Raw genomic sequence first — 11768 nt, forward strand, 5'->3', positions numbered from 1 at the left:
CTGGTCTTGTTTCATTAAACCTGAGTTTTTGGCCATTTTTTTTCCTTTAATAATCTGCCCCCCACCCCCCAACTCAAAATGAATCTCCTGCTTCACGTAATGGCTGTGTATGGCCTTTTGTGTTGTCCCCTCTCCATCTTCTGCTCCCTACACTCAGTAATTTTGATTTTTAATTTTGTTGATTCTTGGTCAGGCCTGCTGTTTAATTCCTCTACTGAATATTTCACCTCAGCTAAGCTCCTAAATTTGATGTGTTCTTTAAAGTCATTTTTATCTGTGTTGGTGGTCTGATGTTAGTAATGGGCTTCATTTACTCGTCCATGTTTTCCAGTGGCTTTTAGTCTGTTTAAGACAGCTGTTTTGTTTTGTTTTGCTCTGGGACTGTAGTCTCATGAAGCTTAGCTGGCCTCAGACTTCCTAAGGAGCTGAGGGTAACCTTGAGTCTGACCTTCCTGCCTATGGCTCCCGAGGATGAGATGTGGTGTGTGCCACAACAGCTGGCTTATACAGTGCTGGGGCCACACTCAGATCCTTGCCCTCTGCCTACAGAGCTACATCTCTAGCTGAGGCAGAGCGATGTTAGGCCAGAGGAAGTTTCCGCCTGTGCTCTGTAACTGGCATGCCTTGTGGGTTTTGGTACTGAGAATTGAGACTGACTTGTAATGAGTCCATCTGCAGATCAGATTCTCGAGCTTTTCTGTTTTGTTTATTGTGTGGAAGGCCTTAACTGTGTGTGGTCACTGAAGTCTCTGTTTCATTAGCACATACTTGTATTGTGGCTGGGTAAATGTTTCCTTGAAGTTCTAGAGCTGTCCTAGCCACCCCCATAGGCTAAGTATGCCTGGTTACCATAAAGGACCGCAGAGGCAAGGCCACCGCCTGCTGTTTGTCTGTAGAGATCTATGTTTGGGCCAGTTAATTAGGGAGTTCCAAGAAACTAAAGTGATGGGAGAGCCGCTTTTCATTTGGCCTGTATGAGCAGAAGAGCTTGGAGCCAAGGAAACAGTCTAATTCAAATCCTGTAATCATTATAGAATGTAACCATTATGCAAAGCAGGAGATTGATTATCAGTTCCAGAAAGAGGGTAGGGGAGGGGGGGAGCAGAGTGATTATTAAAGGGGAAAAAAAAGACTCAGGTTTAACGAAGCAAGTTAGTCTACAAGACCAGGAAATTCCTCAAATACATAATCTTTATCAAAAATATGGAAAGCAAGTGTTATAACCTACTCACCCACTTTCCAGGTTTAGTCACATTTATGGGTCCAGAGTCTTTGAATGAAGGAAGGGGAGACCACATTCCCTTGAGTTAAATCTTTCCTCCTTTCCTTTTACAGAGTGATGTGCATGGCTGTGGTAGGGCCAGCAGGCATGGGTCTCCATGAGTGTTGATGGCTGCTGGGCATAAGGCTTGTTTGTGTAATAATGTCCGTAGTTTCATGTTCCTTCAAGGAATGTCCTCCCTGTTAATGACTTATGGTAATCAGAGACAGCATGAGTCAGGGAAGCAGGGTGTGGCTAATGTCTCAGCAAAATGGTAAATGCTGGGACCTTCAGGACAGCCCTTTAGGCAGTGGAAAAGAACTCTAAAAACACGAATTTGAAAATCTATTTCTCAGCTACGTAAAAAATACAAGGATGCAATATGATTGTATAAGGGTCTTCACAGATCTAAAGGACAGAGGCAGCTGCACTACGGACCAGCTAGTCAGGAAGATACTAAGGAAGGAGAGAAAGATTTAGGGAGTCATAATCACTAGGCAAGATCTCACCCAGCTAAGTTTTGTTTGTTTATGCTTACAAATGTGGGCAGATTCCTGCGTTCAGGACCAGCCTGGGTCTAGGTGTAGTCAGAATGATAATCTCAGACAATGCAGTCTGGAAAACCATCTCAGCGGAACAGACGCCGCCAGCTTGGACCCACGATTTGACTTTGAGTTGTTTTGCTCTCAAACACCCCTTTTCTCAGGAACACGGACCAAGCTGAGGCTGGACCTTGGCAGTGTTGTACACTGGGAAAAGGAAATAATCATTTCAGAGATCACTGGACTTTAGCTTTAAACTGCCACTAACATCAGGTAGCCCACAGCATCATCATGGTCTATATGGTCTGTGGTCTATAGATCTAGGCTTATGGAGGTCAGGTCATCATGCTGTCAGCTGCGTCTTGTCTCAGAGTCTGGGAAGAGTTCCCAGGAAACCGTCCAGTGGTTATGCAGTTCTAGGATGCATGATTGTAGCACACACTGCAGCGTGCAGAGTCTCTGCCTCGTCCTATGGCTATTGAATGAGGACGGATGAGCAAGTGTTAGCCACTCAGAAGGCAGTAAAGCAAAGTCAATTGCATCCTGGGAGATTAGCGTCACCATCAGTTTGATGAATTCTACATCTATTCAACTCACCCTAATCGGCCTGTGTAAAAACCAAGAGAATGCAATGGATGACTATGTTAAACTGGGTGCTGACTCCAGTCAGTTGATTTATTTTTAGTTTTTAGTTTTTGCTTGAACGAATTATCTCCTGGTAAACTGTTACTGATTTGAAGACGAATGTCTTCCCTCTTTGCTCTCAGTAAAGGCTACTGGATCCATGTTTGCTTTACCTGACAAGAGCAGCAACATATTTTCATTGTCCTTTTAGAATATTTTATTGGTTATTATAAATTACTTTTGTTAAACAGGGTCTCTATGTTGTCCTGGCTGTCCCTGAACTTCTATGATCAGGCTGGCTTAAAATCCTGCCTTTGCCTCTCAAGTGCTAGGATCAAACGCATGCACCGACATGCTCAGCCTTAAGGTTTTTACAGAACTACGTGTAGGCACGTGTGTCGGTGTCTGTGTGTGCACATGGATGGAGGCCAGATGAAGCCATCAGGTCACAGGCTGATCTTGAGCTGGGCTAATAGTTGGTTGTTAGCCATGTGATGTGAGTGCTGAAACTCAACTTGGGTCTCCTATAAGGGCTCTTAACAACCGAGCCATCTCTTCAGCCTGTAGTAATAAATATTTTAAGAATCCCGGCACGGGGTTCTTCTCACCTTTTACCATTTATGTTCACACACACACACACACACACACACACACACACACCCTTATTTTTTTTCTCCATCTTTATTAAGTTGGGTATTTCTTATTTACATTTCAATTATTACCTTTCCCGGTTTCCATGCCAACATCCCCCCAGCTCCTCCTCCTCCCCTTCTCTATGGGTATTCCCCTCCCCATCCTCCCCCCATTATTGACCTCCCCCAAGAATCACATTCACTGGGGGTTCATTCTTGGCAGGACCAAGGGCTTCCCCTTCCACTGGTTCCCTTACTAGGCTATTCATTGCTACCTATGCAGTTGGAGCCCAGGGTCAGTCCATGTATAGTCTTTAGGTAGTGGCTTAGTCCCTGGAAGCTCTGGTTGGTTGGCATTGTTGTTCATATGGGGTCTCAAGCACCTTCAAGCTCTTTCAGTCCTTTCTCTGATTCCTTCAACGGGGGTCCTGTTCTCAGTTCAGTGGTTTGCTGCTGGCATTCGCCTATGTATTTGCTGTATTCTGTCTGTGTCTCTCAGGAGAGATCTACATCTGGTTCCTGTCAGCCTGCACTTCTTTGCTTCATCCATCTTATCTAGTTTGGTGACTGTATATGTATGGGCCACATGTGAGGCAGACTCTGATGGCTGTTCCTTCAGTCCCTGCTCTAAACTTTGCCTCCCTATTCCCTCCCAAGGGTATTCTTGTTCCCCTTTTAAAGAAGGAGTGAAACATTCACATTTTGGTTATCCTTCTTGAGTTTCATGTGTTCTATGCATCTAGGGTAATTCGAGTATTTGGGCTAATAGCCACTTATCAATAAGTGCATACCATGTGTGTTTTTCTGTGATTGGGTTACCTCACTCAGAATGATATTTTCCAGTTCCATTCATTTGCCTATAGATTTCATAAAGTCATTGTTTTGGATAGCTGAGTAATATTCCATTGTGTAGATGTACCACATTTTCTGTATCCATTCCTCTGTTGAAGGGCATCTGGGTTCTTTCCAGCTTCTGGCTATTATAAATAAGGCTGTGATAAACATAGTGGAGCACGTGTCTTTTTTATATGTTGGGGCATCTTTTGGGTATATGCCCAAGAGAGGTATAGCTGGGTTCTCAGGTAGTGCAATGTTCAATTTTCTGAGGAACCTCCAGACTGATTTCCAGAATGGTTGTACCAGTCTGCAATCCCACCAACAATGGAGGAGTGTTCCTCTTTCTCCACATCATTGCCAGCATCTGCTGTTGCCTGAGTTTTTTTTTTTTTTTTTTTTATTAACTTGAGTATTTCTTATATACATTTCGAGTGTTATTCCCTTTCCCGGTTTCCGGGCAAACATCCCCCTCCCCCCTCCCCTTCCTTATGGGTGTTCCCCTCCCAACCCTCCCCCCATTGCCGCCCTCCCCCCATAGACTAGTTCACTGGGGGTTCAGTCTTAGCAGGACCCAGGGCTTCCCCTTCCACTGGTGCTCTTACTAGGATATTCATTGCTACCTATGGGGTCAGAGTCCAGGGTCAGTCCATGTATAGTCTTTAGGTAGTGGCTTAGTCCCTTGTTGCCTGAGTTTTTGATCTTAGCCATTCTGACTGGTGTGAGGTGGAATCTCAGGGTTGTTTTGATTTGCATTTCCCTTATGACTAAAGATATTGAACATTTCTTTAGGTGATTCCCAGCCATTTGGCATTCCTCAGGTGTGAATTCTTTGTTCTGACCCCTGTTTTTAGTAGGGTTATTTGTCTCCCTGCAGTCTAACTTCTTGAGTCCTTTGTATATTTTGGATATAAGCCCTCTATCTGTTGTAGGATTGGTAAAGATCTTTTCCTAATCTGTTGGTTGCCATTTTGTCCTAACAACAGTGTCCTTTGCCTTACAGAAGCTTTGCAGTTTTGTGAGATCCCATTTGTCGATTCTTGATCTTAGAGCATAAGCCATTGGAAAGGAAAGCAATTGGAAAGGTTTTGTTCAGGAAATTTTCTCCAGTGCCCATGTGTTCCAGATTCTTCCCCACTTTTTCTTCTATTAGTTTGAGTGTATCTGGTTTGATGTGGAGGTCCTTGATCCACTCAGACTTGAGCTTTGTACACACCCTTATATTTTTAATATGTCTTAAGCCGTGTAGCAGCTGGGCAGCTGCCTACCCTCCATAACCCTTCTTTCCATAACCCAAGTTCATTCTCCTTCATCTGGGCTCCAATTAGGCAGTCCTCTGGACCACGTTCTCTGAGCTCCTAGCCCATGGTGGTTCTCCTGCTTCTCTATGCCCATGGCAGCTCTCCTCCCTCCTGCACGTTCTTACTTTCCCATGGTGAAAGTAAGAACCCCTCTCCTCCTGCCTTGTGTCAGGGAAACTTAAAACCCACCTGTCTCTCTTCTCCCCAGCTATTGGCTGCTGGCATCTTTACTTACCAATCAGAATTAACTGGGAGCGGGGACCCTTGGGCTGTGTGCAGACTCCAAATCTTGGAGGCCAGCACTTAGCATTACAATAAACAGTAATAAAAGACCAAACCTCAACACCTTCATCTTATTTTAAGTGTATAGATTCATCAGCTCTATGTCATAATTTAGTTCCCAAGGGACTTCAGTCAGCTTTTCCTTCTACAAGACATGATATTGCAGATCAGAGTGGTATTTGTAATTTATGAGGAAGAGGCAGACTGTTTTAGACTTATTGGCATGTCTATGTGCCGAGGGCTGTGCAGGAGGAAGGACAAATGGAATGCAGCCCACGGGTTACCACAGTCACAATGGGTGAGCCTCACTGTGGCATGACTCTGAGGACCACGTGTCCTGAGGACTTCATGCTGGTATGGAGTTCTGTTCTGCTTGCTGCCCTCTTAATCTAAGAATTATATGCAAGTGTAAGATTCGAACTTAAGGACAAAGGCTGCCTTAGGCAAACAGCAGGTGGAATTCAGGATGACACCCTGTTCCAGGAAATGAGCTAACCACCCTTAGCAGGGATCCTTCACCACCCCTCTGGGTGCCAAAGATATTTCCCAACCAAGGGCCTCCAATGAATTCAAAGGACAATAGGTGGCCTCCAATGAATTCAAAAGGTAATAGGCCCCACCAATGAGAAGTAACCAACGCATGCGGTAACCTAGAGCCTGTACCCTGAAACAGTATAAAGGGTGTTGGGCCTTTGTTCTTCGGGGTCGCCTCTGTCCCGATTACGGGGCCACCTCAGTGTACTGGATCATTAAACCTCTTGTTTATTGCATCATTTTCCATTTCCGTGTTTTTGTGAGTGGGACCTCCTGGACGTAGGGCTGATGTGGTCCTACGAAAGCTCTAAGGGGGCTTCCAGTCCCCGGGCAGTGTCTCTGGTACTGAGTACCAGTGCTTGATCTCTTTCAGGCTTTGCTGCTGAAGCAGATTAATGTTTCAATCACCACCCTAGGACGCTGGGAGCCACGCCTGCTTACACAACCTCTGTCTCAGGAATGTTTCAGGAATGTCAAAGCCACTTACACTGGGAAACCCAGCCAGTTGTCCGTTCTCACCGCTTTACAGCTTCCGCCTCCAGCCGTCTGCTCTTATCAGTCTATACCTGCAACTTACGGCTATAGGGAGGGTGGTGACAATAGTGAAATTGGTCCTGGGTCCTGGGTGACCTTCCCTCCTGCTTGTCTTTATAAGCCACTGTCTTTTAATTGAAGTTTGAGAGCTTGATCAGAATATAGACTTGCTCTCCTTCTTTGTGCCTCCTGTCTCCCATTCTTTGGCCCCCTCCCAGGTCTCCTCTGAACCTCCCCACAGGCCTGGGCACTAGGAAAGATGTAGACTGTCAGCAATGACCACCACCCTTAAAAACATTTGGAAAAATAAAGTTGTTAGTGAAGTGAGGCTGAAATGTTTTTACTATTGGCTCTTTCTGATGTAGAAAATCTTAGGGAACAGTTTGAAGTTCAGAAAGGCACCTCTTATTAGTTAAGCTAGGAATGCTTTATGGTCAGGGAACAAGAACAATGGCAGCACTGGCTGACGTGACTCTCACTGAGGCTGGACTGGGGAGGAGTGATTTCTCATATCCATTTTTGCCCTCAGTTTTCTGATTCGATTTATTAAGAGTGCTGATGAGTAGATATGCATTTTGAGGATTTAAGATAGATATAACTTATTCTTATATAAAAGATTTGTGGTTCTTTTAAGATTTTTACAAGATTACTTTCAAAGATGAATAATAAAGTAATTACTCCTTTCTTTGTAACCACAAATTGCTGCCTGCCAGTGAGAGAGGCTGAGAGAACTGCGTTGCTTGCTTGCTCTTTCTTAGTCTGCTTAGTTAGGAATGTATGTGAGTTTTGGGGAATACTTTATTTTCTTTATCTGTACTTTGTAACGTTATTTCTTGTAAAGGTATTGGGGAACACACTGATTTTTCCTAATCATTTACTAGAAGAAAGCTAAAATGTAATCACATTGTAATTTTATACTGCTTGAAAGATTTTGCTGGGGTATATAAGCTGTGGAAGAAAGAATAAAGGACGGTGGCTGGAGCACTGTTTCTCCCATCCATCAACAATTGTGTATGTGTAAGGTTTTCGTGAATGGGGGCTGGAACATTGTTCCTTCCATCCATCAATGGTATGTATGTATGTATGTATGTATGTATGTATGTATGCATGCATGCATGTATGTATATATGTATGTGTATGTAAGTACGTGTATGTGTGTATGCATGTATGTATGTGTATGTGTGTGTATGTATGTATGTATGTATGTATGTATGTATGTGTTTGAAGTTTGTGTGAATGAGGATTAGAGCATCCATCAACTATGTATATGTGTAAGGTTGTATATGTGGTGGGTTGGAGCATTATTCCTTTCATCCATCAACTGTGTGTATGTATGTATACATGTAAAGTTTATCTGGGTGTGCGTTAGAGTTTGCGCCATCTACCAATTGTGCCTGTCTGTCTGTCTATGTGAAATGTTTGGAGCCTGCTTGTTGGAGCTTTGCTCTAACCATTCCATGTGTAAATGTGTATATGTCTATAAGGTTTGTGTGAATGGGGGCTGGAACATTGTTCCTTCCATCCATCAATGGTATGTATGTATGTATGTATGTATGTATGTATGTATGTATGTATTTATGTATGTATATACATGTATATGTGTATGTATGTATACATGTATGTTTTTGTGTATGAAGTTATTGGACTCTACCTTTCATTTTATCTTTCTTGTCAGCCTCACAGAGTTAACTTCTCTAGTTGCTGGCTGCCTCAGTTTACCCTCTGGCGCTAAAGCTGGTCTTTGACATCTATGGGCAGGAAATAAATCTGATAAAAATTCAGAGGCCTTCAACATCAGTGAAATTTCCCAGGATCCTGTGATATGAGGATAAATTGTACCAGACCTCTTTCATAATCTAGAAAAGGGTAGAACATCTAAATAGGCTTCTGGGTTTGGGAGGCAAAATACTCATTTAGATGCGCTGGCCTAACCTGATTACTGAGTAACTGGAGAAGCTGTTTGTTTTAAATGTGCCAGGAGCAAGGAAAGGCACTGCCACAGATCCAGGATGCAGTTCAAACTGCTGTTCTCTTTGGGCTCTGTATCCAGCAAATCCAAAGATGATCCTGAAGTCACAGAGACAGACAGGTTAACTGCAGCCTTTGGCGGGATGCTGGAGGTGAACCGCAGCAGAGGACCTGGATTTGGGGGTAAAATCCTAGTATTCTTTGGGTGCATATTCCTTTGAGAAACAGCTTTTGGCTTGCTCGGTGAGCCTACGTAGAGACTGGACACTTAGCTCTGGGCCACCAAGTTACCATTTATCATGAATTACATATCATGAGTGGGCTGTTGTCTGACTCGACGAGCCATAACTCGAGTATGCACAGCATTTTGTCATCAGTGGAAGGAGCATGTGCCATATTGGACTTGAGCAAGCACTGAAGGCACAACAAGCTGCAGGAAATGATTCACAAGCCATGACCCCTGCTCCTGCTACACTGACTTCGCTTTCCCAACCCACCCCTCTAGCTTCCTAGGGAGTTTCCTTTGATCTATTAACAGAGGAAGAGAAAAAAAAAGTCCAGCTTGGTTTGCAGGTGGTTCTGTGTAGTATTCAGAAGCATTTCTGACCTAACTAAAGGGTATTTATGGATGGCAGGAGGCTGTGGAAGCAACAGAGTTACTTTATTATTTTATACATACAGAGTCTTACTGTGTTGCTTAGGCTGGCCTTCAACTCCGTGGATCAAGTGATCCTGAGACATTGCCACTACACCTGGTGAGGAAGTGATGCTCCCTTAGATGACACTGCCACTGGAAGAATGGCCTAATGTGGGTTTGGGTCACACCCAGATCCCCAGGCCAGGGCCTAATCAGTTCTTTGATCCGGGCTCTGCAGCAGCACCTTGTCTGTGTGTGTAAGGAGACCTCAGGGTTCTAGCCTGTGTGTGAGATCATTTGGGGCTCTACAGGGCAGGCTCTACTCTGGTCTTTGGATCTAAGTGTTTGTCACCTTGACGAAAGTCAGGGCCATCCGGAAAGAGGTAAGCTCAGTTGAGAAAATGCCTTCATCAGATTGGCCCGTAGGCAAGTCTTTGGGCATTTTCTTGATTAATGATTGATAGGGGAGACGCACAGTCCACTAAGGTGGTGTTGTGAGCAGAGCAAGCCATGGAAAGCCAGCCAGTAGGTAGTGTTCCTCCGTGGTCCCTAGGTTTCTGCTTTTGTTCCTGCCCTGACTTCCCTCTATGATGGACTGGGCCCTGAGCCAATGAACCTTTTCTTGCTCAGGTTGCTTTTCATTGTGGTGCTTACCTCAGCAATAGAAACTAAATGAAGAGTGTGAGACCAGAACCTAGAGGAGATCTGGCCTGACCATCCTTCAGACTGAGGCTCCTGGCTATGACTTGACCTATTTGTGTGGTCTGAATGACATCCGGGCTTGTCTGGGTCTGTGTGCTTGTGCTAAATTTGGAATCTTAGGCAAGGGCTTTCTTTCCCTTGTTTCTTTCAGGACTGATAGGACTCTAGAATTAGCCTCAAGGCTGACAGGCATATTGATCACCTGGGAATTCATGTCAAGTCGTCCGCTACATTTGAGAGACAGCCATAGGGAGGACTTGAACTTTATTTGCTTCAAACAGGAGTTCAGGGCAGATAATGGTCTGTTTGACTTGCCCTGTATTTCCTAGTGAAGATGTGGCTATCTTCAAATGGTATGAGCTTTTTTAAGAATTAGAAAGATGAATTTACTTAGAAGGATAAATACAAGCAGTTCTATGGGGAGGGGAGGAGGTAAGTTACAGAATGTTCTAAGAATTCAACAAGTCGTAGCAGCAACAAGAGGATGCCATTGAGCCGTAACCTGCTCAGGACATACCCAGCCTGTCAGTACAGACTGTCCACTTCTCGTTCTCACAGGGAACAGCCCCAACTTCTCAAGTTGAAAACACCCTCTTACCCTGGTAACTCCCTCTCCCCTCTCACAATCTGTGACTTCTCTCTGATGTCTTGGGGTGCTCTGTGCATCCCACAGAACATTTTCTCTATGTGCTGCCGGATCTCCTTAGTTCTCACCCCATAAATGAGAGGATTCAAGGCTCCTGGGAGCAGCAGGTAGATGGCACTGAGAAGGTTCTGGATATCTTGAGACACAGTCTTGGCCACTCGAAAGACAATGGAAGTTGAGAGACCAGAAAGGTAGATGGTGAGGATGACCAATAAGTGGGAACCACAAGTGTGCAAGGCCTTGGCCCGGGCTCCCCCAGAAGAGATCCGGAAGGCAGCATAGATGATACGGGTATAGGAGGTTCCCAATAAGGCCAGATCAAAAGTCACGGTGACCAACCGCATAGCCAATCCTAACCGGTTGTTGAAGGTCAGGTCTCCACATGCTATGCTCAGCAGTGCGATGTACTCGCAGGTGAAGTGTCTTATGACAGACGTCTTGCAGAATTGAGCTTTCGCAGTTAGTACCACTAGGGGCACTGCCACTCCTAGGCTCCGTGTTAGCACAAAAGTGGCCATCAGGCCCAATAAGTGTGAGGTCATCAGGTCAGTGTAGCGGAGTGGGTGGCAAATGGCCACGTAGCGATCTAGAGCCATGGCCAGCAGGAGATTGTAGTCCAGAAGGAGTGTAAAGTAGATAAAGAACATTTGCGCTAGGCAGCCATGGAGTGAGATGGGATTAGCATAATGCACAAAGCCTTCCAGCATTTTAGGCATTACAGCTGTGGAAGCACAGATGTTGACAGCCAAGAGCAGAGCAATGAGCACGTACATGGGCTGATGCAGACTCCTCTGGGCCACCACTGTATGAATGACTAAGGCATTGGCAGAAATGATGGACACATAGAGAAAGGTCAGAGGCAGGACCAGGAGGGCTCGCCATTCTTGCAAACCAGGGAAGCCCACCAAGAGGAAGCTACTGTAGGAAAAGTTGAAGATCCTGGTATTTCCAGCCTCATCCATCGACTTTGGTCCTGGGCTGGCACCAGGAGAGAGAATCAGGGGCTGTTAGAACAAAATGCTTATTTTAGGAGGCTGAGGCTCACGTGATGGAGATCCACCTGGTGTGTGGTGTGTTTGTGTGTATGTTGTTTTGGGGCACACATGTACAATGCCAGGTGTTTGGGGAGCTACATGGATGAATAAGATATTCCTTGTTCACAGGGAGCTCCTGGCTTTCCTGTGTAAAATATAAATGTACAAGGTACTATTTTGGGATGTTATAGAAATATAAAACACAATATTAGATGTGGTATATAAGAGGATGGAAAA

At 44.8% G+C, this 11768-nt stretch overlaps 1 pseudogene; it reads right to left on the reverse strand.

The window, feature by feature from the left end:
- On the reverse strand, positions 10361-11559 carry Or55b3 (olfactory receptor family 55 subfamily B member 3; annotated as a pseudogene).

Source organism: Rattus norvegicus, chromosome 1 (genome assembly GCF_021556685.1).
Source record: "Rattus norvegicus strain SHRSP/BbbUtx chromosome 1, alternate assembly SHRSP_T2T, whole genome shotgun sequence".
In the NCBI taxonomy this organism is placed as follows: Eukaryota; Metazoa; Chordata; class Mammalia; order Rodentia; family Muridae; genus Rattus; species Rattus norvegicus.